Consider the following 27,684-nt stretch of genomic DNA (forward strand, 5'->3'; position numbering starts at 1 on the left):
AAGATGCTCCAGCAAGCCAGCACAGAGAGTTGCGCCAGTTTGACGAGGACACAGCCAGAATCATCAAATCAACAGCAAAGGAAGATGCAGACAGGTGGCTTCTAACGATGACAACCATCACTGTCAGTTTTGCAGCAGAGAGATTTGGTGTTGACGAGGGCAAGACCACCAGACCCAACTACACCATGAACCGAAGGGCAGACAAGATCCACCAATTGTGGCATGAGCTTCGGACTCTGGCAAGGCAGTCCAAGGTAGCAACTGAGGAGGAGAAACCACCACTGGCTGAGCTTCATTACATCATCAAGAAGAAGCTCATGACCCTGCGCAGCGCATAATGGCACAGGAGATGGAGAGAGAGAGAGAGAGAGAGAGAGAGAGAGAGAGAGAGAGAGAGAGAGAGAGAGCCAAGAAGCATACTGTGTTTATAGCTGATCCATTTGGATTCACAACGCAGCTGTTAGGGCAGAAGCAGAGTGGTTGTCTTGCCTGTTCTAAAGAAGAGGTAAAACATTTCCTGTACAACACTCTGAGTGGCCCTGATAGAGAGCAAGAGCTAGGGCCCCTCAGAGCTCTTTTGGACATACCATCGCCCACAGTGGAGTTCAACACCAGAGAGCCCACCTGGAAGGAAGTCCAGGAGGTGATTACTGCAGGCAGAGCCAGCTCTGCTCCAGGACCCAGTGGAGTACCCTATAAGGTGTATAAGCGCTGCTGCCTCAGTATCCTCTGGAAGATTCTGTGGGTGATTTGGCGCAGGGGAACTGTAGCGGACCAATGGAGGCAGGCAGAGGGAGTCTAGATACCAAAGGAAGAGAACTCAAACAAGTTGGAGCAGTTCAGATCCATCTTGCTCCTAATTGTGGAGGGGAAGAGCTTCTTCAGTGTCCTATCGAGAAGGATGACAGACTTCCTCTGTAAGAATGCCTACATTGATAATTAAATACAGAAAGGTGGCATTCCCAGAGTTCCAGGGTCCCTAGAACACTGTCTATCTATCTAGCTCCCTAGCGCTAGATAGATAGCTAGATAGATAGACAGATATATAGATAGATAATTTTATTAGCCACACGACCAAGGCTGGTGGAATTTGTTATCCAGCTGATTAGGGAGGCGCACGAAGGGAAGGGTGACCTAGTTGAGCTTTGGCTTGACCTTGCCAATGCATATGGCTCAATACCCCACAAACTGACTGAGATTACCCTGGACCAATACCATGTATCCAGTAAGATCAAGGACCTCATCCTGAACTACTACAGGAACTTCATGCTCAGATTCACTTCTGGGAACACAACATCAGACTGGAACCAGCTTAAGAAGGGGATTATAACTGGGTGTACCATCTCAGTTACACTCTTCACCCTCGTCATGAATATGGTGGTCAAGGCAGCTGAAACTGAGTGCAGAGACCCTCTGTCCAAGTTTGGCGTTCGGCAGCCCCCCATCAGAGCCTTTATGATGACCTCACTGTCACCACATCATCAGTGCCTGGTGGTAGGTGGATCCTCCAGGGCCTGGAGAAGCTCATCTCTTGGGGCAAAGATTTTACAGTTTACAAGGTTTATGAAGGAACCCTGTCGACAGTGGAGACCTTGGAGAGGAAGATCAGTGCCTACTTCTGGAGATGGCTGGGTCTGCTGCGCAGCCTTAGCAGTGCAGCACTGCATGGGAGGAGCAACAATCTCCAGCTCCCTATCAGCAACCTCAATGAGGAGTTCAGGGTTTCTCGCACATGAGAGGCACTGCTCTATTGGGACTCCAAGGACTCTAGAGTGGCATCAGCAGGCATTATGATGTGGACAGACAGTAAATGGAGATAGTCCATGGGCCAGAGCCCAAAATTTCCTATTTCGGTACACTCAAGGTGGCAAAACTTGCTTATAATTTTTGAAAGGATCCATGTCTGTAGATGATATTTTGGTATGATAACCATTCCTGAGTGGGAGCTGTATCACAGTTATCAGCTCATGAAGTTAACCACCCCCTAAAGTAAATTGCATTTTAGACGCTGGTGCATATCCTGGTTTAGCCTCATGGTCAGGACATTTTTCAATGTTCTATAATATTGTCTTTGGTATCATTTTAAAGGGGACCTTCTTAGCTTTCATTCAAGCCCTGTTGTGGATATTTCTCACAAATATAGAGGTCACTTGAGCTCTTCAACCCGTCAATAACACACATCTTTCTGCAATGTTCGCCTAAACTATATACTTTCTTTTAGCCCTGTGGCATCTAGGAATATCAGGGACACAAAACACAAAAACTGGAATACTCACAGGACTGTAAAGATTCAGGAAATGTATAATATACCCATACTATTTCATTGTGTGAGGTGATTGTGAACCTTAAATTAGAAGGGCATTATTACTAAGAAACTAACTAGACCAAAGCCAGTTAGTCCATGGGTCAGACCAGATATCGATATCACCCAAGGTGACACAACTTCACTGGTGCCATTTTATTTGGTACACTAACAGAAGTAAAATAATACATGATAACCTTTCCAAATGAGCAGCTATTTCATTTTTCTTTCAGGAAACCTGTTTCTGTGCCTCTCACGATTGTGTATTTGCCCAGATTTTTACAAATATAGCATTTCAACACCCCTGGTACTGATTAGCCTAGCTTAAACTCTGGGACAGTTCTTAGTTGGCCAACAACCAAGGATAACCAGTACTGTGTACTTCCATTCATTGTGCTAAGCTAGGCTAACGTGCAGCCAGATAGCTTTCTACTAAACACATGTAGAGGAAACTGGTATCTATCTTCTTGTCTCACTCTGGAGAAGATTGTAAGCTAATTTCCCATAATGTTAGCATGTTCTTTTAATGTATATGTTAATATGATTAGTTAAAGTGCCTACGAGGAACTTTCATCTTGTGTTGATTTTAGCGGCCTCATGTGGACAAAATACAGCTGTTGCATAGCAACTAGGTAATGTATCTATTTGTGGCTATGTAAGATAAATAATGGTAATATGACGCTGGTGAAGCAAAGTAAACTTTGTTTTAGTGGTGTTCATACACCTAAGTTACATGTATTTGTTTGTATGTGGCAGGTGAAAACTGACTGAATATGGCCACTGGTGAACAAGCAAGTTTTTACCCAATACCAAAGCGCCCACGGGTGGAGTGCATTATCCACTGTTCTGATGATACAGATAAGCTGGTTTCACTACAAAGTGTCGACTCATGGAGAACTCTGCTCAGGGCAGCTCAGATACGAAATCATGCACCAGTTTTGAAACTGGCAAAAGACATTCCTGAGGGACAGATTCCAGCAATCTACTACCACAGAAAGTGTCGCAGTATCTTCCCTATGAAGCAAATTCTTGATGGCCTCCTTGCAAAAGAAAAGAAAAGTTGTGTCTCTGCTGAAGAGAAACAATCTAAGAGAGTAGCTCGACATGCTCCAAGTACATCTAGGACTTATGATGCAGAGTGCATATTTTGTCAGAAAAACAGCAAATATTCCAAGAGACAGAATACGAGAGAAGTACTGGTGCAGTGTCGAGAACTGTGAGCTGATACAAAGATCAGGAGTGAAGCCACAAAGAAAAGGGACAGCAGAATCCTTGCCATTGTGAGTAGAGACCTTGTAGCAGCTGAAGGGCACTACCACAGGTCATGCTATAGACTTTACACCAAAGAAGAGGTTTCCAAAGGAGAGGTTGCCAGCAATGAAGATGATGATGCTGTAGCCCAGTATGAAGCTGCTGTGAATAAGGCATACAATGAGCTGTTCCTCTTCATCAGGATGGAGCTTTTTGGCAATCCTCAAGTGATGAAAATGACTGATCTCTCTTCTAGACTGGTAGCTTCAATGAACTCCCAAGGCATTGCCCAAGTCAAGGAATCAACCAAGAAGCACATAAGGCGAAACCTGGAGAGTGAGTTTGCTGGAGCCTTGCAGATATTCCCTGATGAGAAAGGAAAATTCCTCCTCTATCCCGATAACTTGTCCATGAGGGAACTTGCCAAAGAAAATCAGTCTCTCAAAAGGGAGCTGCAGACCCTGAAAAGTGTCAGTGCACAAGATGTTATAGCCAAAGCAGCCATCAAATTGAGAGCAGACATTAAAAGTCAAGATGTTCCTCAAACCTGGCCGCCTAAAGTCAAACCAGAAGCAGAATGTCCTACCATTCCAGAGTCGCTCATTATCTTCCTGTACTCTCTACTCACAGGCTCAAATGATCCGGATCATGCATCCCAGAGAGTGCAGTGCCTTCTGCAGTCATTTGGCCATGACATAGTATATGCAGTGACATGTGGAAATACCAAGCCTTCCAAGCACATTGTTCTGCCATTCAGTGTCAAATCGTTGACAGGAAATGTAGAGTTGATAAACATCCTCAACCGACTTGGTCACAGTGTGTCCTATTCACAGATGGAAGAGATCAACACTGCCCTGTGTCTCCAGAAACTCTCATCATCAGGGAGTGGCATTGCCCTTCCAGCTAACATCCATCCTGGCATATTCACAACTTTAGCCTGGGACAATATCGACCGTCTTGAAGAAACTGTCAGTGGTGAGGGAACATCTCACAGAGTCAATGGGATTGCTGTGCAAGCAAAGCCAGTCAACCCACTTCCTGTCCAACCCATGCCCACTGTTCCCAAAACAAAGAAGAGAAGCATTGATGGACCCCCACCAATGTTACCAACTTACAATGCTGGACAACGGGTAGGGCCACCACAAAGCAAAAAGTCAGATGCCGATACTGCAGCCAATACTAAGCTTGCCAGAGAGAAAAACCTTCTTTGGGTCCTAGCACGCATGTCACAACAAGAAGAACAGTCAGTCAGCAGCTGGGCAGGCTTCAACATCCTGAATAGAGGAGAGATGACGGTCATCCCCGACAATATAGGCTATCTGCCTACCATCAATGCTCCAGCGACACAAATGTCTACTGTCAACGAGGTGCTTAACCAGTCACTGAGCATCATGCAGTGCTTAGGCCTGAGGAAGATTGTCTGTGTCTTTGACCAAGCCCTGTATGCGAAGGCTGTCGAGATCACATGGAAACACCATGACAAGTTCCATGATATCATCGTTAGGCTTGGGGTATTCCACACCATCTGCACACTGCTGGCAATAATAGGAAAGCGTTTCCAAGATGCTGGACTCAAATACCTCTGCATTGAGTCTGGCATGATTGCAGAAGGCTCAATTGCTGGTGTTATGGATGGCCGCAAGTACAACAGGGCAGTGCGACTACACAAGCTCCTGTATGAGGCTCTCATGCGACTGACCTTGAATGGTTTCCTGTCCTGGTTGGAAGAAACTCACAGGAATGACATGGTTCACCTGAATGAGACACTGAAGACCATTGACAGCCTTGGGAAAGAAGTCTCACAACATGCTTTGAAGGAGGTCCTCGAGAACAGCTCTTGTACACGCATCATGGATCTATTTGAAGTCTACCGTGAGTTCCTTAGAGGTGGAAACGGCAGCCTCTCGAACTTCTGGATGTCCTATTTGGACATGGTTGAAATCTTGTTGGGGTTCATCCGAGCATCCAGAGAGGGAGACTGGATGCTACACTTGGCTAGCATTCGAGCAATGATCCCATGGTGCTTTGCTTATGACAGGATGAATTATGCACGCTACCTCCCCTACTACTACGCCCAGATGTCTGAGCTGCCCATCACACACCCAGATGTGTACACAGAATTCATGGAAGGAGGCTTCTCAGTCCAACTGGGCTCCAACAATCCCTTTGGCCAAATCCCTGTTGACCAAGCTATAGAAGAACGGTGAACAAAGACACCCAAACAGCTGGAGGGACAAAGGGATTCAGCTTGAAGCCAGGAGCTGTGACCAAATATTATCTCACAGCTGAGTATAGAAGCATGTACCTCAGACAGCTGAGAGACCTGACAGGTCAAGGCAGGTGCAAATGGTCTCATCCAGATCTACAGAGTCCAAGGATCAAGAGAGATGAAGCAGATGTCCAGTCTCTCATGGACCTTATGGAGAATAACTGGCTCAATCCTATGTCCCCTGATGAGATTGATTTGGTTAGCCTCTCCACTGGCAACATGGCTCCACCTGATGTGACCATAGATCTCTTGAGAGCTCTTGAGAAAGGAGAAGAGGCCTACCAAGCATTCCAGCAAACAAGGTTAGATGCAGACCCACCACCTGTGAAATTCCACGACAAGATGACCAAGCAAAGTCTGAAAACATTCTCCAATGTCAGCACAAAACAAGCTCATGGAAAGAAAGCACAGGATGTGGTTCTGAAGGCAGATAGAAACCTTTTCAGTCACATGATCCTGGTGGCCGAAAGCAGGAAGGTGAATCTGAAGGATGTCCTTGCCTACCCATTGGGCCCACTACCATGGGCACTGGCAAATGCTGATGGGTCCTTACGAAAAACAAACAAGGCTGCACTTGCCAGAGAGCTTGAAAAGAATGTATCTCCTGCAGAAGACATCCCAATCCCATCTACTTCCATCATTGATGGGATGAGCCTGGTCCAAAAAATGAATGGCAACAACAAAACCTTTGCACAGGTGGCGGAGTCAGCCTTGACCCAGGTCCTCCATGAGGGAGCACAGAGTGGGAGGATTGATGTTGTTTTTGATGTCTATCACCAGACTTCGATCAAAGATGCTGAACGACTGAACCGGGGTGGAGACATCACTCTCCAGTACAAGAATCTTGCAGGGGGACACCACGTCTAGCAGTGGAGAAAATTTCTGTGCAGTTCTTCCAACAAGACCAGTCTCATCAAGTTTCTGGTGGAAGAGTGGAAACTCCCACGATACAGAGCTATGCTGCATGGCAAGGTGTTGTACATGACCTGTGAGGAAACCTGCTACAAGTTGACAGAAGATGGGTGTGAGGAAGCAGCAGAACTGCACTCCACACATGAAGAAGCTGACACCCATCTGCTCCTGCATGCATTGCATGCAGCAAATGCGGGCTCAAAGTCAGTTATCATCACAGCTGAGGACACTGATGTCATGGTGCTTTGTCTTGGCTTCCAGAAGGACATCACCTGTCCCATCTACCAGAAGTGTGGGACTCAGAACCGCACACGGTTTGTCGACATCACCAAACTGGCAAGTTCACTTGGAGACAGCATCTGTGACAGCCTAATTGGCTTACATGCCTTCACAGGCTGCGACACTGTCAGTGCATTCGCTGGTCGAGGGAAGCTGAATGCCCTGAAGATAGTGAGAAAGCACACTTCCTGCCAAGAGACTTTTAGTCAACTGGGACAGACATGGAATGTGAGTGATGAGCTGTTCCAGAAAATTGAGCAGTTCACCTGTCGGATGTATGTTGCTAATACCAGCACTGCTGAGGTGAACAAACTGCGTTACCAGCTCTTCTGCACCAAAAGGGGAGAGGTTGAGTCCAGCCAGCTGCCACCATGTAGAGACTGTCTCTTTATGCATGTTCAACGAGCCAACTATCAGGCAGCAATATGGAAGTGCTGTCTGCAGGCTAACCCTGTGGTGCCAAGCCCTACTGAGTATGGATGGACAGACGATGAAGGCAAGCTGGCCATTTACTGGATGCGCTCCCCACCTGCACCAGATGTGGTCTTGGAAATGCTAACATGCAAGTGTGTGCATTCATGCAAAATGCCAAGCTGCATGTACCTGTCAAATGGACTTCCATGCACAGACATGTGCAGGTTACAGACCTGCAGTAATCAAAAACAGCAGGATGGTCCAGAACTGGACTTTGAACTTGGGGAGTCAGATGATGAGAGAAACGAGCAGTTTGATGAATGACAGTGTGATGATTCTGATGGTATTACTGTGGTAGTAGTCTATTGATGCACAGGATGTTGATTCTGGACTTGGTTACCCAGAGCTTGATAACAATAATGTAACCATATTCACATATACCCATTACCCTACCCATTACCATTACATATACCCACTAATGATATGGGATTACATGTATCATTGACTAAGTATATGTAAATGTCAATGTTGTTTAAAATATTAAAATAGTTCATTACCTCACTATGGTATTCCTTTTTATCATGTATTTTGATTGTGTATTTAAACAAATGTATAGAGACCAGTTTGTGACCTAACTGGCTTTGGTCTAGTTCTTATTTAAGGCTCACAATCACCTCACACAATGAAATAGTATGGGTATATTATACATTTTCTGAATCTTTACAGTCCTGTGAGCATTCCAGTTTTGTGTTTTGTGTCCCTGATATTCCTAGATGCCACAGGGCTAAAAGAAAGTATATAGTTTAGGCGAACATTGCAGAAAGATGTGTGTTATTGACGGGTTGAAGAGCTCAAGTGACCTCTATATTTGTGAGAAATATCCACAACAGGGCTTGAATGAAAGCTAAGAAGGTCCCCTTTAAAATGATACCAAAGACAATATTATAGAACATTGAAAAATGTCCTGACCATGAGGCTAAACCAGGATATGCACCAGCGTCTAAAATGCAATTTACTTTAGGGGGTGGTTAACTTCATGAGCTGATAACTGTGATACAGCTGCCACTCAGGAATGGTTATCATACCAAAATATCATCTACAGACATGGATCCTTTCAAAAATTATAAGTAAGTTTTGCCACCTTGAGTGTACCGAAATATCGTCTGGCCCATGGACTAAGAGCCCAGGAAGGCCTGGAGATAGTAGAGTCTTGGCTGAGACACAGGGCTGTGGTGGGCATGGTGGCAACTGGATGGGCAGGGCTGTGCGCCATCCTACAACCTCGCTATGATAAGGCCCATGGCAAGGACAACCACCATTTAGACCCGGAGTAGGTGCGGGCAGGTGTTGAGGAGGAAAAGACTAGCAGAATGGTGGGCATGTGGCAGCAGGGAGCATGGACAAGGTAGGAGGGTGCACTGGAGAGGAAGGTTTTCTAGGCACATCTGGCAGGCAGAACCGCAGGGGATCAAGTTCATGGTATAAGCCATGCATGATGTTCTGCCTAGCTCAGTACATCCTCATTTCCGGGGCAAGATTGATTCTCCATCATGTCGTCTGTGCCCTGGAAAAGGTTCAGTTGAGCACATCCTCAGCAGCTGCCCATCAGCCCTGGGGGAGGGCTGATATTGCTGGCAACATGACCAGGTCCTGAAGACAGATGCAGAGACCATCTCCAAAGCCGTGGCTTGCAACAAGCAGGCCTGCAGACAGAGGAACTTGCCTGTGTCAGGGCTGGTGAGCAGCCTCAATCACAGCCCAGATCAGTAGCCAGTCTCCTCACCTCTGCGTCAGACTGGGAGCTGCAGGTCAACTGGGAGGGGGGGGGGCAGCTCAGGTTCCTGGACCACATTATAACAACTCTGTTAAGGCCAGATATATTGCTGTCATCAGCATCTGTTGTTCTCGCTAAGGTTTCTTCCTATTTTTTCTCTGTTAAAGGATTTTTTTAGGGAGTTGTTCCTTATCCGATGCCGGGTTTAAGGTCAGGATGTTGTGTTGCTGTAAAGCCCCTTGAGGCAAATTTGTAATTTGTGATATTGGACTATACAAATAAAATTGGCTTGACTTGACTTCAAAGCAAGTGCTCCTTATAGAGCTGACAGTTCCCTGGGAGGACTAGATGGAAGAGGCAAATGAGCGGAAGCGGTCCAAGTAGCAGGAGCTGGTGGATCAGTGCCAGAGGAGAGGCTGGAAGGTGTGTTGTGAGCCCATTGAAGTGGGGTTTAGAGGCTTTGCTGACTGCTCACTGTGCAAGGTCTACACTCTACTTTGCATCACTGGGGCTGCAAAAAGGAAAGCCATCAAGTCTACTATGGAAGGTGCAGAGAGGGCCCCAAGTTGGCTTTGGATCAGAAGGAGTGATCTGTGGGCCAATGCTGCTGAGACACAAGTCAGGGCCCGATCAACCTTGGCTGGGTCGCCTGAGCAAGGGTATATGATGTTGAAAGACCCAAGAACCTCAGGAAACATCACTGATGATGTGTCCCAGTGCATTCTAGGATGTATCTTAGAATCATTGCCGCAGGTCTTGTAAAACAGTAAAAAAAAAAAAAAAAACAGAAGACAAAATTTTTAAAATGCACAAATTTTACCCGCTGACTCACTCACACACATTTACACAATCATATCTACTGAGCAATTTTAGGGTTGGGTTCTCACTTGAATGGTTTACAATGTCCAAGATAGTTTTTTGATTAATTAAATTTCTGGGTTAATGCTTTTTCCCCTTTATCTCCTCAACCCAACACTAAAATTCAGCTCAGTTGATATGATGCAATGTTAGGCACTTTCCATGGAGGCCAAATGGAAAATTTTCTCAGATCAAGTGGTTCTGCATAGTGATGTCTACGCCACAAGAAGATGCGTCCAACTGCAAAGAATGTATCCCTACTTTGGAAATTCCTCTGAATACTGTCAGATCAGGGAACTGAAACCTCACAAATGGGATAAAGTACCTTGAGCCTAAACAGGCCTCAACTGCCCTGACTAGATTAATTCTAGAAAATAAACATTCTTGTCAGGCCTAAAATGACAGGTCCAATCTCTCTCTCTCACACACACACACACACACACACACACACACACACGTTTAAGGGCGGAAAAAAAGGCTTGAGGACTCACAGCAGCTTTTCGCAAAATCATGAATCCTATGTTATCTGCAATATGTGAATATCAGATTTCACACTGTTTGCTGTATTGAGTAATTTGCTTTTTTTCTCATAAGTGTTATTCAGCTTTTTCTTTCACTGCCAGATTTCAAGTGGTGTGCTGGGTAAATTTTGTTCATTGCAAAAATGCAAAACTAAGGCATGTGAAAATATTAGGCAGAACGCAAAGGAAGAAAATTGATACCACTAAAATATCAATGGAACTAGAAGAACCCCGCTACAATGTAGCGGTTTGGTTATCCACCCGTCTAAATCTCCCTCCTCTTCATCCTGCCAGCTAACCGCCTTCCCCCTGCCCCTAACCCCCCCCATTCCAACTCCCTCCCCCCAAATGCTCAGAATCATCTGAAATGCCGAGAAAAGTGGTTTTTAGCCATTTTTAGAAAATGCATATTTGCATAATTATGCATAATTATTTTAATTATTTTAATTTTCTGCTATTTTTCTGGTCCTCTCTGGAACAATACCTACCACCTCCAAAAAAATTAGGATCATAAGTGCATTTTTGCAAAAATGCATTTATTTTGCATAATGCCAAAACATTTCTAAGTCCCAGAAAAAAAATGTATATAGGTGAAAAAATCAAAGATGCTCAGAATCATCTGAAAGTAGTTTTCAGCCATTTTTAGAAAAATGCATATTTTGCATATTTATGCATACTTATGCTTAATTTTAATTTTCTGGGATTTTTCCCGTACTTTCTGAGACAATACCTACCACCTCCAAAAAGAATTAGGATCATAAGTGCTTTAGTTTTCGGTCCCGCTATCTACACTAACTAACACACACACACACTAACGCCACACACACACACATTCTGAAAATATATGAGTCGATTTCAAGATTGGCTTATCTTCCTGAGCCTGGAACAGTCCACCACCTCTGAGATGAACTGAAAAGCCATTTAAGCGGAAACTTGAATCCAGCTCACTCACTTACCTAAACACTGTCATCTAAACTATTAGCAAACCGTCCATCTAAAACTCTGAAACATCCATTTTCTAGACCATGAAACTTCGTACTGCTGACACTTGGTGGGCCAAGAGTGTTTTCCATCCAACCAATCACAACACCAAGGGATTCCACAGATTGGTCCACCTTCAGCCAAAAAGGACCAGTTAAATCACATGGTGTATTGACTGGTTGGATGGAATACCTGCCCACTCTTTGCCCTCCATAGCACATGGTTGCCTGTGTCAGTGCTTATCTACATGTCCTTGTATCCACTTGCTGTTAATGAAAGGTTCTGACCTAGTTTAGTGCTGTCCTTACCATGAGTGCTCCTAGCTGTGTTGAGGATTGCCCCTTATTCTGTACAATAAAGAATTGTTCTGTAATGAGGGGCAAAATGTTGCATTCCTTTATGAATCAACACAGAACAATATTTGTTCTATATTTCCTTACTTGAATAACACAATAAATCAGAATAGCACAGTTAGGAACTACAATGAAAGTAAACAATGACTAAAGACTTAAGTTTTTTGCAAAGTTTTTTTTTACAAATTAGAGGCTTGTTCCTGTTTGTGTGTGTGTGTGGGTCTTTAAAAAAGGTGGGCTCCTGCTTTCAAAAGTTGCACAACCAATCACTCTGATGATAGCTTACAGCTAACCAGTGCTGATGACAAATAAAATAGCTCTTCCAAGACAATCAACCCATGCTGGAACCTCCAAGTCTCTGGTTCTCTTGAGCCTGGGTCATACACATTCCTGAGCTTAATCGAATAAAATTGTTAACTCACACAACGAATTCAGCCTCAACTTGGCTGAGCCTTTCCAAGCTGAGAGCCCAACCAGTCTTTGATGATGGCACTGCCTCTCCATCAGCCACCAGCTGTCCCGATCTGGTCTGCACAGCAAACCTACATGGTGGACGACACCACGAGATCAGTTTCGAACAACAGTGCCAAACTGTTCCAGATCACCTCATCACTGCTGCTGCCAGACAGTCTGACTACTTGACATGAGGCTAACGCAAACTTCCAAAGTAAATTTGAAATTGGCATTGATGCTTAATTCAAGTATTAATAGGAGTGAGAATAATTTCCTCTCTATTCTCTCCCAGTTCCATGGATTTAAAACCGATTTATCAATTTATATATTTTCAGTAATAACCTTGTTAGTTGGTTCATAATTTGTAACCATGTGTCTTAATGTTGCCTTTGTTGGCACTTTACCTCCTCAGCTTATCAGTCCATTGTTTAATCATGTATATTTTATTGACCTCTTTATTTTTATTTAGTTGCTTTGTGTCATGTTTGTTTCAGACAAAGTTAAAAAAAGGTAAAAAAAAAAAAAGCTATTTCAGTTAAGAAATAGCTCTTTTGATAAAGCAATGTGTGTATTTGTGTATATAATGTTGATGTAACTGAAGTTATCACTGCTGAAATCCTTTGGTTATGAGACCAACCTGCTTAAGTCAGACTTTGTAATTCCTAAGAACGTGATGTATGCAACAGGGTTATATACCATTCTCATAAAATCATTCTCATAAAATCAATCTCATAAATTTATCAACCATTATTTTTTGGTGTCTGATATTCCATAATCAAATTAATAAAATTGACTAATCAAATCAGTCTCATGAGTCAGTCTCATAAAATTATTAGCCACTAATTTTGGTGTTCAACAGTTATAATCGAACCATTTAAGTTGGTGGAGTAATTGATGCTGCACAAGTTGGAGTTCTATATTTGGCAGAGGATGGCTACAGTGAGTACTGTCACAAAACAAGCAGGACAATGACTCACTTCAATAAACACAATTTATTATAACAATGAATTAAAAAAAGAAAATCAACTAATAATAATTAGTTACAATCAATAATTGAGCAGCAATGTGATGACCAAGGCACAAAAGGTGATATGAGGTAGCAAGACTATGCAAATATTGCATGTGCGCGTGGGGGTGCGCGCATGTGGGGGTGCTGCTGAGCACTGAAAAGAGGAGATGAGTGGGTGTAGGCACGCCTAAAGGAGGAGGTATTTGTGAAAGAAAAGTTGCGCACAGTCACCCAGGCAAGATGGCGTGCAGCAATAAGAATGTGATAAGCGATAGGAGTGTGACAAATAGATATGTGTGAGAGAGAGCGAGAGAGAGAATACGAGAGAGAGGAAGAGAGCAGCACATACGCAATCTACCCGAAATAATTTAATAATAACAAAAATGAAAGAAGCAATTCAACAACAGAAAAGTAGACAGTCCAAATAGCAAACTATGTGGATCAGTGAACTGAATAGCGAATGAATTCAAACAATAGTACTTTTTTCAAGTTACAAGGGAAGATTCAAACAAAAGAAAAATTAAAGGAAAAAAAAAATTAAAAACTAACAATCTGCCTATGTAACAAACAAGCCACTGGGGATGTACAAGCCAGTGTTTTCTTAGTGCCAGCCCCAAGACCGCATAAAGGGGGAGGGTTGCATCAGAGGTAAAACCTTTGCCAAATCAAATATGCAGATTATAAATCAGATTTCCATACTGGATCGGTCAAGACCCGGGTTACCAATGACTACCACCACTACTGTTAGCCAGCAGGGTTGCCAGGAAACTAGCTACTGCTGGGTAAAGGAGAAGGAGAGGGGGAAGGGTAGGAGTGTGGAGGTGAGAGTCGGAACTTTGAATGTTGGCACTATGACTGGTAAAGGGAGAAAGCTGGCTGATATGATGGAGAGAAGGAAGGTGGATCTATTGTGTGTGCAAAAGACCAGGTGGAAAGGGAGGAAGGCCAGGAGCATTGGAGGTGGGTTCAAACTCTTTTACCATGGTGCAGACAGGTGGAGAAATGGAGTAGGGGTAATCTTGGAGGAAGAGCATGTGCACTGATTTAGTGGTGGAGAGTGCACTCAAGGAGGAGAGAGTGGTGTTTTAGCAGACTTCAATGTGCATGCTGGTGAAGGGAATGGAAGTGATGAGGAGGTGATGGGTAGGTATGGTGTCAAGGTGAGGAATGTTGAAGACAGATGATGGCGGATTTCACAAAAAGGATGGAAATGGCTGTGGTAAATATGTATTTCAAGAAGAGGGAGGAACACAGGGTGACATAAGAGTGAGAGGAAGGTACACACAGGTGGACTATATCTTATGCAGGGGGTGCAATCTGAAAGAAATGGAAGACTCTAAGGTGCTGAGAATGGGGAATGTAGCTAGGCAGCATCAAATGGTGGTCTGTAGGATGACTTTGGAGATCAACAAGAGGAAGGGAGTGAAAGAAAAGCCAAGGTTCAAATGGGGGAAGTTAAACAAGGAATATTGTTTTGTGGAGTTCAGGGAGGAGCGTCGTCTGGTGTGTCATCTGGACAGAGCAAGGTAAACTGGGAGACTTGGAGGTGGAATGAAGTACTTGAAGGTATCTGGAGGAAGAGGCTGGCCAAGAAGTGGAATAGTTAAGAGAGATGAAGAAAGTAGACAGGAGTACAAGGAGATGCAGTTAAAAGTGAAGAAAGAGGTGGCAAAGGCAAAGGAAAAGGTGTATGGCGAGTTGTACGAGAGGTTGGACACTAAGGAAGGAGAGAAGGACTTGTACCGATTGGCTAGACATAGGAACCGAGCTGGGAAGGATGTGCAGCAGGTTAGTGTGATGAAGGCTAGAGATGGAAATGTGCTGACAAGCGAGGAGTGTGTTGAGAAGGTGGAAGGAGTACGTTGAGGGGTTGATGAATGAAGAAAATGAGAGAGAAAGTTGGATGATGCAGGGAAAGTGAATCAGGGAGTGTGGTGGATTAGCAAGGATGAAGTAAGGGTAGCTGTGATGAAGATGAAAGGATAGAAAGGTGGTTGGTCCAGATGACACACTCGTGGACGCATGGAGATGTTTAGGAGATATGGCAGTGGAGTTTTTAACTAGATTGTTTAACGCAAGCTTGGAAAGTGCGAGGATGTCTGAGGAGTGGAGAAGAGGCATACTGGTACCAATATTCAAGAATGAGGGTTATGTGTAGAACTGTAGCAACTACAGAGGTATTAAGTTGATCGGCCACAAGATGAAGTTATGGGGACAAGTAGTGGAAGCTAGGTTAAGAGGAGAGGTAATGATTAGCAAGCAGCAGGGTGGTTTAATGTCAAGAAAGTGCACTACAGCTGTGATGTTTGCTTTGAGAGTGTTGATGGAGAAGTATAGAGAAGGTCAGAAGGAGTTACATTGTGTCTTTGTGGCCTTAGAGAAAGCACAGGACAGGGTGCTGAGGGAAGAGGTGTGGTGTTGTATGAGGAATTTGGGAGTGGCAGGGAAGTATGTAAGAGTGGTGCAGGATATGTATGAGTGTGGTGTGACAGTAATGAGGTGTGTGGTAGAAGTGGCAGATGGGTTCAAGGTGGAGGTGGGATTACATCAAGGATCAGCTCTGAGCCCTTTCTTGTTTGCAATGGTGATTGACAGGTTGATGGAAGGGATCAGGCAGGAGTCTCCATGGACTATGATGTTCACGGAAGACATTGTGATCTGTAGTGAGAGTAGGGAGCAGGTTGAGGAGAGGCGGAGGTATGCACTGGAGAGAAGAGGAATGAAAGTCAATAGAATCAAGATGGAATATATATGGGGGCGTTCGGGTAGCGTAGCAGTCTATTCTGTTGCTTACCAACACGGGGATCCCGGTTTGAATCCCTGTGTTGCCTCCGGCTTGGTCGGGTGTCCCTACAGACACAATTGGCCGTGTCTGTAGGTGGGAAGCCGGATGCGGGTAGGTATGTGTCCTGGTCACTGCACTAATGCCTCCTCTGGTTGGTTGGAGCACCTGTTCAAGGGGGAGGGGGGGAACTGGGCTGAATAGCGTTATCCTCCCATGCACTACGTCTCCCTGGTGAAACTCCTCACTGTCAGGTGAAAAAAGCGCCTGGTGATGCCATGTGTATCAGAGGAGGCATGTGGTAGTCTGTAGCCCTCCCCGGATTGGCAGAGGGGGTGGAGCAGTGACCGGAACGGCTCGGAAAATGTGGTAAAAATTAGCTAAGTACAATTGGGGAGAAAAAGGGGGGGGAAATACATATGAATGAGAGGGAGGACAGTGGAATGGTGAGGATGCAAGGAGTAGAGGTGGTGAAGGTGGATGAGTTTAAATACTTGGGATCAACTGTTCAAAGTAATGGGGAGTGCGAAAGAGAGGCGAAGAGGAGAGTGCAGGAAGGGTGGAGTGGGTGGATAAGAGTGTCAGTGTGATTTGCGACAGAAGGGTACCAGCAAGAATGAAACAGAGCATTTACAAGATGGGAGTGAGACCAGCTATGTTGTATGGTTTGGAGACAGTGGCACTGACAAAAAGACAGGAGGCAGAGCTGGAGGTGGCAGAGTTGAAGACACAGACACAGTCTTGTTGTTAACGTAACCGATGTGGGTGCAGGTGTTTGTTCCAACCAAGCAGTGACACACCTGAGTCTACAAATTAAGGTCCTTAGCAAAGAGTCTACTACTACTACTACTACTTTCGGCTGCTCCCGTTAGGGGTCGCCACAGCGGATCATCCGTTTCCATTTCTTCCTGTCTTCTGCGTCTTCCTCTGTCACACCAGCCACCTGCATGTCTTCCCTCACCACATCCATAAGCCTCCTCTTTGGCCTTCCGCTTCTCCTCTTCCCTGGCAGCTCCATATTCAGCATCCTTCTCCCAATATACTCAGCATCTCTCCTCCACACATGTCCAAGCCATCTCAATCTTGCCTCTCTTGCTTTGTCTCCAAACCGTCCAACCTGAGCGGTCCCTCTAATATAATCGTTCCTAATCCTGTCCTTCTTCGTTACTCCCAGTGAAAATCTTAGCATCTTCAACTCTGCCACCTCCAGCTCCGCCTCCTGTCTTTTCGTCAGTGCCACTGTCTCCAAACCATATAACATAGCTGGTCTCACAACCTTAGCAAAGAGTATTGTTGATTAATAGAATCAGGTGTGTAACTGCTTGGTTGGAACAAAGACCTGCACCCACACCAGCCTTTTCTGGATCATGCTGCCTATCCCTACACCGGGGAAAGAGTGATGGGCATCAAGATGGCAAGCATTAGAGCAAACATCAGAGAAATTCAGCCATACATGTTTGAGCCTCAGTCAGACCCAGACACAGATTCTTTTGTGCACCAAAATCGGCGACTAGCAGATTTATCATAATGGTAAGTGTAGAGTTCTGGTATGACTCTCATGTGAAGATGGTTGTCGGATACAATCCGTGCTATTTTCACTTTTTAAACCTTTCAAGAACCTTCCTTTGGAGGTTTACCGGGCACAGCCAACTGGGAGGAGACCCCAGGGTAGACCCAGAACTCGCTGGAGGGACTACATGTCCAGTCTGGCCTGGGAACGCCTTGGGATCCCCCAGGAGGAGCTGGAGGGCGTTGCTGGGGAGAGAGACGTCTGGAGTGTCCTACTTAGCTTGCTGCCACCGCGACCCTACCCTGGAAAAGCAGCTGCAGATGAGATGAGATGAGATGAAACTTTTGAAGAAGTAGCTTACCAGCACTAGAAGTGTTCTATCAACTGACATATTGTGCTTGGAAACCAGGAATGCTTTTACGCCGCAAGAACACAAGTTGTTGTGAATGACGAGATGGTAGTAAAGTCTGACACGGCCTGTAATGATGGTGAGGATAGCATGGCTACCATGAGAGCTACTTTCGCTCTTTCCGAGCTCACCCAGGTGGCATTAGAGAAGACGCTAATTACCAGCATTTGTGGCGAGATCAACTTCTTGCCGAGTTGAAATCTGTGGTTGCGACTCACACAACCCAGATTGCTGATATTGAAACTTGACTTACTGATGCTGACATGAGGCTTCAAGTGCTCGAGCAGAAATACTCCCTGCTCGAAACAACAAACTCCTCATTAAGACTCAATCTTGAAAACCGTGCAAAAAAGGAAGGATTTGAGAATTATAGGTATCCCAGAGGGATCGGAGGAGGGACGCCCCTCAGAGTTCATATCTTCTTTTTTCAAAACTATTTTTGGCGAAAGAAAGCTATCCATCCATCCATCCATTATCTGGACCACTTTTCCTGCTCTCAGGGTCGCGGGGATGCTGGAGCCTATTCCAGCAGTCATTGGGCAGCAGGCGGGGAGACTCCCTGGACAGGCCGCCAGGCCATCACACAGAGCTGAGACACACACACACACACACCCCCACACACACATTCATGCATGCACACTCACATTCATACCTAGAGGCAATTTGGGATGGCCGATTCACCTGACCTACATGTCTTTGAACTGTGGGAGGAAACCGGAGCACCCAGAGGAAACCCATGCAGACACGGGGAGAACATGCAAACTCCATACAGAGGACGACCCCCAAAGGTTGAACTACCCCGGGGCTCGAACCCAGAACCTTCTTGCTGTGAGGCGACCGCGCTAACCACTGCGCCACCGTGCCGCAGAAAGCTATCTGGCAGTCCTGTAATCAAGAGAGCACACCATTCTCTGGCCCCGAAGCTACAGACCAACCAGCGACCCTGGCCTATGATTGCCCACTTACCCTGTGAAAGAGGAGAACCTTTGTTACTCCCGCTCACCAAGCCAGCTGTGTTACAAGTGCTCCCCAATTTGCATATACCTGGATGTGTCTGCTGATTTAGCCCATCAAGGTGGGGAAGTCAGAAGTGTCAAATCGAAACTTTACAAAGGTGGAGTGAAGTTTCACCAGGGTCTAGATCCAACGGGGTGTAGGCTCGGGAGTAGATGTGATTGGCTGTTGCGTCGGCCAATAGCCAGTGCAGAACCTCGAAGCGCACTGACTTGAAACAAACGATGCACACTGAAACATTTAGCTAGGTAGCTTACAACTGACCTTAATATTGCCAGATCGTACTATAATGATAGCTAACGTTAACACTTGCTAACAATGGAAATTCAAAGAGTTTAAACCCTAACCCTAACCAAGAACCAATCACGTCTACTTCCGTGCCTACACCCCAGTGGATCTAGCGTCAACCTTTTGCCAGCTGTTCCCAATCAGGCTTGTCATTTCCCTCCCGGGAACACAGCCATAAGCTCACGACTCCGGCAGCAGCGACCCGCTTTGTCAAAAAGGTGACACAACCAACGTTGGAGCCGAATGATACTGTCTCCCCCACCCCCCGGCTATTTGGACGATCCAACAAGCCCTGCATATAACACGGGGCAGCTGAAGACATTAGTTCTGTTACCCTGCCTTCACCTTTACCCTGGATCTTCTCACCAGACAGTAAGACATTGATATTTTGATGCTCAATTTTGATAGTCGTCCAATAATTATATATGTAATTATTAATTTAATATTCTTTTGGCTTATATATTTGGCCTTTTGTTCTATTTGTTTATTTATTTTAATATTTTTTCTCCCCTTTGCCCCTTTTATTTATAAAGGTTGGGTTAACTGTCATCCAAATAGTCCTTTTACTATGTTAACTGTTTATTTTACTTTACTCTTTCCCCTCTTTTGCTTTTATTTCTCTTCAGGATATGAGTCCACGGAAATGTGGTGGTCTTTGTTTGCCTAAGGTTTTACTTTGCACCATCCCCGTGTTTTGCTTTTTCTGTGAGTGTGTGTGTGTTTTTTTTTCTTCCTATATTGTCCATATATGGCTATTTTTATTCCATGTGGGTCTGGACACCTGTTTTCCAAGTATTATTTGACCAAGGTTCAGTGATTGTAATTATGTACTTGGACTAACGCTGGCCCTTTATTCTAAAGAGAGTTTGGAAGAGTCCTACACTGATCAGCCAAAACATTAAAACCACTGACAGGTGAGTGAATAACATTGATTATCACAGAAAGTTGAATCAGTTCATCTGGACACAATGTACATTGAGAGAAACGTTCCATCACTCATCTAAGTGATCTCTTCAGTTTAAACTGACTGCAGGTATCCCCACCCTTATAAACAATATGGTGGCATAACAATCGAAACCAACAATTGGTTTCATATGCAAATATGGGCGTGACCATTAACTAGAGTTACAATGGCCAGGATTGTGGAATAGTTGCAATCGCAGCATTGTGAGATGGTGACAGATGTACTCTTAGCGCCCCCCCCCCCCCCCCCCCGGTTCTGGGATGGTCGTTCCCTCTTCCCATAGATGGCCTCTTTGACTCCCCATTCAAACCTGTGGCATAGGCAGAAATCACAGTGTGGATGGGCACAGAGAAAATCAGGTGGGTCCAGCCCATCTGAGACAGTCTGAGACCAATCAAAGCCTGTGAAACACATTAATCAAAATAGGCAGTTAAAACTATACTTGCCTAAATCCAACACAGTTTAAGCACACAAGGTTTATATATCATCAGCAGTCAAGTTTATTTGTATAGCCCAAAATCAGTAATGTTACAGGCACCAAGACAAACATTAACAGCATCACATAGCCTGGCACAGTGGCCACATATTCACACACACACACACACACACACACACACACACACACACACACACACACACACACACACACAGTTGACAGATGCAACAGCATCATTAATCATTATCTATGGACAGAGGTACACCGGCACCAACATGCTCAGCAACGTTAAAGATGACACTTGAATATAGCCTGGCTCGGCGACCACGTAACCCCCCCCCCCCACACACACACACACACACACAATCACCATAAAATCCAACTGTACATCCAACAAAAACTATACCCCATAAACAATAATATTGAAATAGGCAATATGCTACTACAGTCCTAAATTGTAAATTAGCTTACTTTTGATGATTACAGCAGGAGACAATGGGGTTTGGTGTTGAACACTGAAATTATTTCATTATAGTCCAACAACTCAGTTGATTCTCTTTCAAAGGTGAGCAGGCACAAAGAGTTCAGTCTGTATGTCATCACTGATGCCCTGAAGCCAGTTTTTAGCCGACTTACAGTTGAAAAGAGTCTTTCAACAGCGCCACTTGTTATAGGTAGGGTGACGGGGGGCCGTAGGAGACGATTCATTTTGGGAAATATGCCGCTGGGGCATTCGTTGAGCTCTTCAGCAAGTGATGGAAAGACCCTGTCCACCGTGACCTTTCTCGTCAGCTGCTGTACAAACAGGTCATGTTCTGCATCTTCCAGCGATGGAGAAGTGTGTGCTGGCGGGCTGTATTAATGCCTTGTCACCAAAGATGTTTGACTGAGGCAAGCAAGCAGCAGTAGCTCTCATAAACCTGTACATGTCTGCCTTAAAACGCGTTTTCATTTCCATGAGCTGCCTGTCTAGCATCCATCCATCTATTATGCGAACCACTTATCCTGCTCTCAGGGTCACGGGGATGCTGGAGCCTATCCCAGCAGTCATTGGGCTGCACGTGGGGAGACACCCTGGACAGGCCACCAGGCCATCGCACATGACACACACACACACACACACACACACACACACACACACACACACACACACACACACACACACACACACACACACACACACACACACACACACACACACACATTCATACCTAGGGGCAATTTAGTATGGCCGATTCAGCTGACCTACAGTGCATCCGGAAAGTATTCACACCCCTTCACTTTCCCCACATTTTGTTATGTTACAGCCTTATTCCAAAATGGATTAAATTCCTTTTTTTTCTCATCAATCTACATACAATACCCCATAATGACAAGGTGAAAAAGGTTTTGTAGAAATGTTTGCAAATTTATTAAAAATAAAAAACTGAAATATTGCATGTACATAAGTATTCACACCCTTTGCTATGACGCTCAAAATTGAGCTCAGGTCCATCCTGTTTCCACTGATCATCCTTGAGATGTTTCTACATCTTGATTGGAGTCCACCTGTAGTAAATTCAATTGATCGGACATGATTTGGGAAGGCATACACCTGTCTATATAAGGTCCCACTGTTGACAGTGCATGTCAGAGCAGAAACCAAGCCATGAAGTCAAAGGAATTGTCTGTGGACCTCCGAGACAGGATTGTATCAATGCGCAGATTTGGGGAAGGGTACAAAAAAATGTCTACAGCTTTGAAGGTCCCAAAGAGCACAGTGGTCTCCATCATTCATAAATGGAAAAAGTTTGGATCCACCAGGACTCTTCCTAGAGCTCTTCCCAGCCAAACTGAGCAATCGGGGGAGAAGGGCCTTGGTCAGGGAGGTGACCAAGAACCCGATGGTCACCCTGACAGAGCTGCAGCGTTCCTCTGTGGAGATGGGAGAACCTTCCAGAAGGACAACCATCTCTGCAGCACTCCACCAATCAGGCCTTTATGGTAGAGTGGCCAGATGGAAGCCTCTGCTCAGTAAAAGGCACATGACATTCCGCTTGGAGTTTGCCAGAAAGCACCTAAAGGACTCTCAGACCATGAGAAACAAGATTCTCTGGTCTGATGAAACCAAGATTGAACTCTTTGGCCTGAATGCCAAACGTCCGGTAATGGTGTCGGTTGTAATGGTTCAGGTGGGTCAGGTCTGGCAACTATCTGACAGCTGTGGCAACTTTTACAGTACTTTTCAGCTGCCCTATCCATGCTAGGCCACCACACCTTGGTCCTGAGATGTTGCTTAGTCCCACCGATCCCCAGATGTCCCTCATGTGCCAATGCCAGGGCTCTTGCATGCAATGTTGTGGGTAACACAATACATGTTACACGAAGAACTAGGTACCCCACCACGCACAGCTCATTCACAATTGCTGCATCGGTTTTACAGTTTCCAAAATGTCCAGTTGTGATTGCCTTCCATACTTCAGTTAGTTCTGGATCAGCTGCAGAGGCCTCTTCCATCTCTCTAGTAGTGAGTGCTTTGGAGGTGGCGTTTATGGCTACAAATCTCATGTAATAATCTGAGCCATGGGCGTGTCTCTCTTGCTTTGCTGTCTCTCCCAGCAGTCGTGACAATGGGTCGGCAATGTTTTGTTTGCTCGGGATGTGTACCACCTTGAAATTGTATGGCTGTAGCCTAAGTACCCACCTCTCTATGCGGGCACAGGGTTTGAATTCGGGCCCATATATTATTTCTAATGGCTTATGGTCAGTTACCAAATCAAACCCTCGGCCATACACATATGGGTTAAGTCTCTCGCGAGCCCATACAAGAGCTAGAGCCTCTCTGACTGTCTGAGTATTTCCTCTCGCAGTCAGTTAAACTATGACTCACATAGCATATTGGCACTTCCTGTCTCTGTTGGTTCTGAACCAGTACTGCACCTAAACCTACCCGACTGGCATCCACTATCGTTTGTATCTGTACACACCATTATGTACAGCAAAGGTAGTGATTTCCCTTGACTCAGGGGTCAGTTCAAGTTGGTGACACCCCCAGGTCTAGTTTACTAAACACTGTCGAGCCATTCATCTCTTGAAGAATCTCATCCACAGTGAGGAATGGATATCACCCTCTCACTATGGCCTGGTTTGCACGTCTCATGTCTAGACATAACCTTACATCATGGTCTGATTTTGGTACAATAACCACAGGGTTTACCCATGGGGTGGGGCCAGTTACCGGTTCAATAATGTCCACCATGTCCAATAATTGTTTTATTTTGGCCTCTACTGCGCCCCTTAGGTTGAACGGAAAACGCCTCAGCGGCTGGGCCACAGACTTTACTTTCGGGTCTATGTACAGCAGGATAGGCAACATGGTCCAGAAAGGTCCGGTATGGGTGCAGGTCTTTGTTACAACCAAGCAGTTACACACCTGATTCTATAGATCAACCAATAGTCTTGTTCCAACCAAGCAGTTACACACCTGATTCTATTCGTCAACCAATAGTCTTTGCTAAGGACCTTGATTTGTAGACTCAGGTGTGCAACTCCTTGGTTGGAACAAAGACTTGCACCCACACCGGACCTTTCTGGATCATGTTGCCTATCCCTGATATACAGGTTTATCTGTTTTGTCCTGGAATACCTTTGGATACTGCTGTTTGAGTGACTGTCTTTTGTCTACCACAGCTGAGACATTTGCGCCTATTTTAAAAACTCCCAAGTTTCATGGCTGTCTCCCTTCCTAGTAGTGGCTCCCCATTGCCTTTAACCACAATGAGCTCTGTCTGCTCAGTTTTGCTACCTATTGTAATCTTACATGTAAAGGCACCTTTAACTGACAGAGGTTGGCTAGACGCATAAGAAAATAACTTTCTCGATGTCTTAGGGATATATGAATGACACTTAATGCATTCGAACTTTAACCATTCCCATGTGTTTTCATCAATAACATTACTGGTTGCACCAGAGTCAATCAGCATTTTCAGATTTACTCCCCCTACACTAAGGGTAAGTCTCCCAGTCATTTCATTCCCATTAATCACAACTGCAAAGTCACCCCCCCTCTATATTGTTTATTCTGTGTTTCTTTATAGACCTACTCTTTGTGAGGAACACTTTTGAGAAATGATCCTTCCCACCGCACTTATGACAAGTTTGTCCTCACGCTGGGCATTTCGGATCCTTGCCCATGTGGTTTGTGTGTCCACAACTATAACATTTCCTTTCATCATTGTCACCATTTCCCTTTGGTTTCCTTGCCTAGCGTTTCATCCATTTCCCTTCAGTTTGTGTAATGCGACGAATAGTCTCTGTCTCCGCCTTCTCCGTGAGTGACATAGCTGACATCTGCTCCTCGACATTTTCACACTGTGAGGCTATTTGTAATGTGTGGGTGTGTGTTAGGCCTAGCCCTTCTTCTAGCAGTTTCCTCCACACATACTATGTTGATATACATTTACACAGGATAGCATCTCTGTTGACATATATGAAATGTGTGCTCTCAATTGTAGAAGTAAATCTATATTTTTGTATTAACACAGGCAAACTTCACGAGTACATATGGTACTGTATGATGGACAACGATAACAGCCAATGAAATGCGCTGAGACTGGCATGTGGTCTGTGCGTATATAACAGTGTGCATCTGTCAATAAAGTTCCTCTTTCTACGTTGATCCCGGTAAGAGCAGAACTGGCGCCCCACTGTGGATTTATTCCTCCATAAAGTTAGCATTTACTTCGGTCTAGCACTGGGTATGCACACCAGAATCGCTGAACAATTCAACTCTAACAACAGGTTATGGGGCCAGAGTTACCCAGAGATAGTTATCAAGTGATTTGCCACCGAGAGAAATATCGCAACGTACCGCGTGTATTGGTTAGCATGCTAGCACCATGAGTAGAAGGGTCATTGAGTCAAATAGCAGGGGCGAAAGACCCATGATGGAAAGATCGAGTAGCCTTTGGTCTCGACTAGTCTTTGATGGAGATGAAAAGAACTATGAACTGTGGGAGACAAAATTTTTGGGCCATCTTCGGTAACAAGGGCTAAAGGACACTATTTTAAATTAGCCTACTGACGGTGATGGACGGGCAGTAGATGGAGCGAAAAATGCCGAGGTATATGCGGAGCTAATCCCATTTCTGGATGATAAAAGTTTGTCGCTGGTAATGCGGGAAGCAGCGGACGATGGGCGGAAAGCGCTAAAAATTCTGAGACTATTATGCATGTAAAAGGAGGCCGCGTATAATTAGCCTGTATACAGAACTGACTTAACTTCAAAAGTCGAGCAGTGAGAGTGTGACTGGATACGTTATACGTTATACAGCCATCACCGCATTGAGAAACGCTGGTGAAACATTGAGTGATGGGCTTCCAAAGGAGTTGAACCAAGTGCAACTGGACTTGGTATATATCCGTGAAGACGTTTCGCCTCTCATCCAAGAGGCTTCCTCAGTTCGTGCCTTTCTGACTAGACCAAGCTTGTCTTACTGGCTGGTGATGAGACTCAGATATTTAGCCTCTAGGAGTCGTTGTCAGAGCTATTGATATGCGTGGCTCTTTGTGTCCCGATGTATAACAACACCCGTCACTAATAGAGCCATAGATATGAGTGGCTCTTTTGTGTATCGATGTTATGGCTGCGCCCGTCATTATCGGAGCTATTGATATGTGTGGCTCTCCTGTGCTTCGATGTCCAGCCGGGCCCGTCGCCATCGGAGCTATTGATTTGCATTTGTTTAGCAGCGACGGTCGTTGGGGGTGTTAGTTTCGACTTCATTGTTCAGTGGTCATGAGAGTCGTTGGAGCCGTTAGTGACCGACTGTTGTTCTTGGAGGCTAGGCTTCTTGAGTCTCCTGGGTAGAGATGAAAGGACGGCATTGTAAGTGGGAGATAGGTGGTGACGCAGACCTCCTCCTCTGTTGAGGGATGGTTTTTCCAGTTTCACATAGATGGCTTCCTTCACCTCTCTTTCAAACCATCTGTCTTCTCTGTCCAAAATGTGTACGTTGCTGTCCTCGAAGGAGTGTGTCTTCTCCTTTAGGTGTAGATAGACTGCTGAGTCTTGTCCTGAGGAGTTTGGCCTTCTGTGTTAGGCCATCCGTTTGTGTAGTGGTTGTTTGGTTTCTCCTATGTATAGATCAGTGCAATCACAAAGAGCCACGCATATCAATAGCTCTGACAACGACTCCTAGAGGCTAAATATCTGAGTCTCATCACCAGCCAGTCAGACTAGCTTGGTCTAGTCAGAAAGGCACGAACCAAGGAAGCCTCTTGGATGAGAGGCGAAACGTCTTCACGGATATATACCAAGTCCAGTTGCACTCGATTCAACTCCTTTGGATAACCATGACCTGGATGAATGAGAACATTCACTGACATTGAGAGATGGGCTGTTAGTAGCAATGATTTTGAAGGGACTACCAGAATCATTCAAATCGTTCGCTATTCATGTCACGCAAAGTGATGTGACAATGCCTTTTGCCGAATTCAGAACAACACTACAGAGCTACGAGAACACTGAGAAAATGTGCGCAACAGCACCCGACGACAACGTCATGAATTCGTGAGTGCAGCCGAGTGCGAGACCCGCTCTGGCGAGTGCTGGTGATCGGAGAGCCGAGAGTGCGGACATAGTGTGCTTCAGATGTGGCCTGGAAGGACACAAAGCCAGAGCATGTCAACGCAAGCAGTGGTGTAGTCGGTGCAAAAGCACTACACATTGGGACGCAATCTGCAGACGGAGACAGCGGCGGGACGACGCACGACAAGTGTCCAAGGAGGCAAGCAACAAGGCGTATGCATTCCTGACGAGTGACGGGGATGCGGAGATCCAGCCAGGGCACGGTGTCAAGATGAGAGGTCTGATGGTGGACACAGGAGCAACTTCACATATCATCATGGATATAGCAAAGTTCTAG

The 27,684-nt window shown here is 45.2% G+C and overlaps 1 pseudogene; it reads left to right on the forward strand.

Annotated features, from left to right (window-relative positions):
- On the forward strand, positions 1-27,684 carry LOC130109883 (uncharacterized; annotated as a pseudogene).

The sequence above is a fragment of the Lampris incognitus genome, chromosome 3, assembly GCF_029633865.1.
Source record: "Lampris incognitus isolate fLamInc1 chromosome 3, fLamInc1.hap2, whole genome shotgun sequence".
Lineage (NCBI taxonomy): Eukaryota > Metazoa > Chordata > Actinopteri > Lampriformes > Lampridae > Lampris > Lampris incognitus.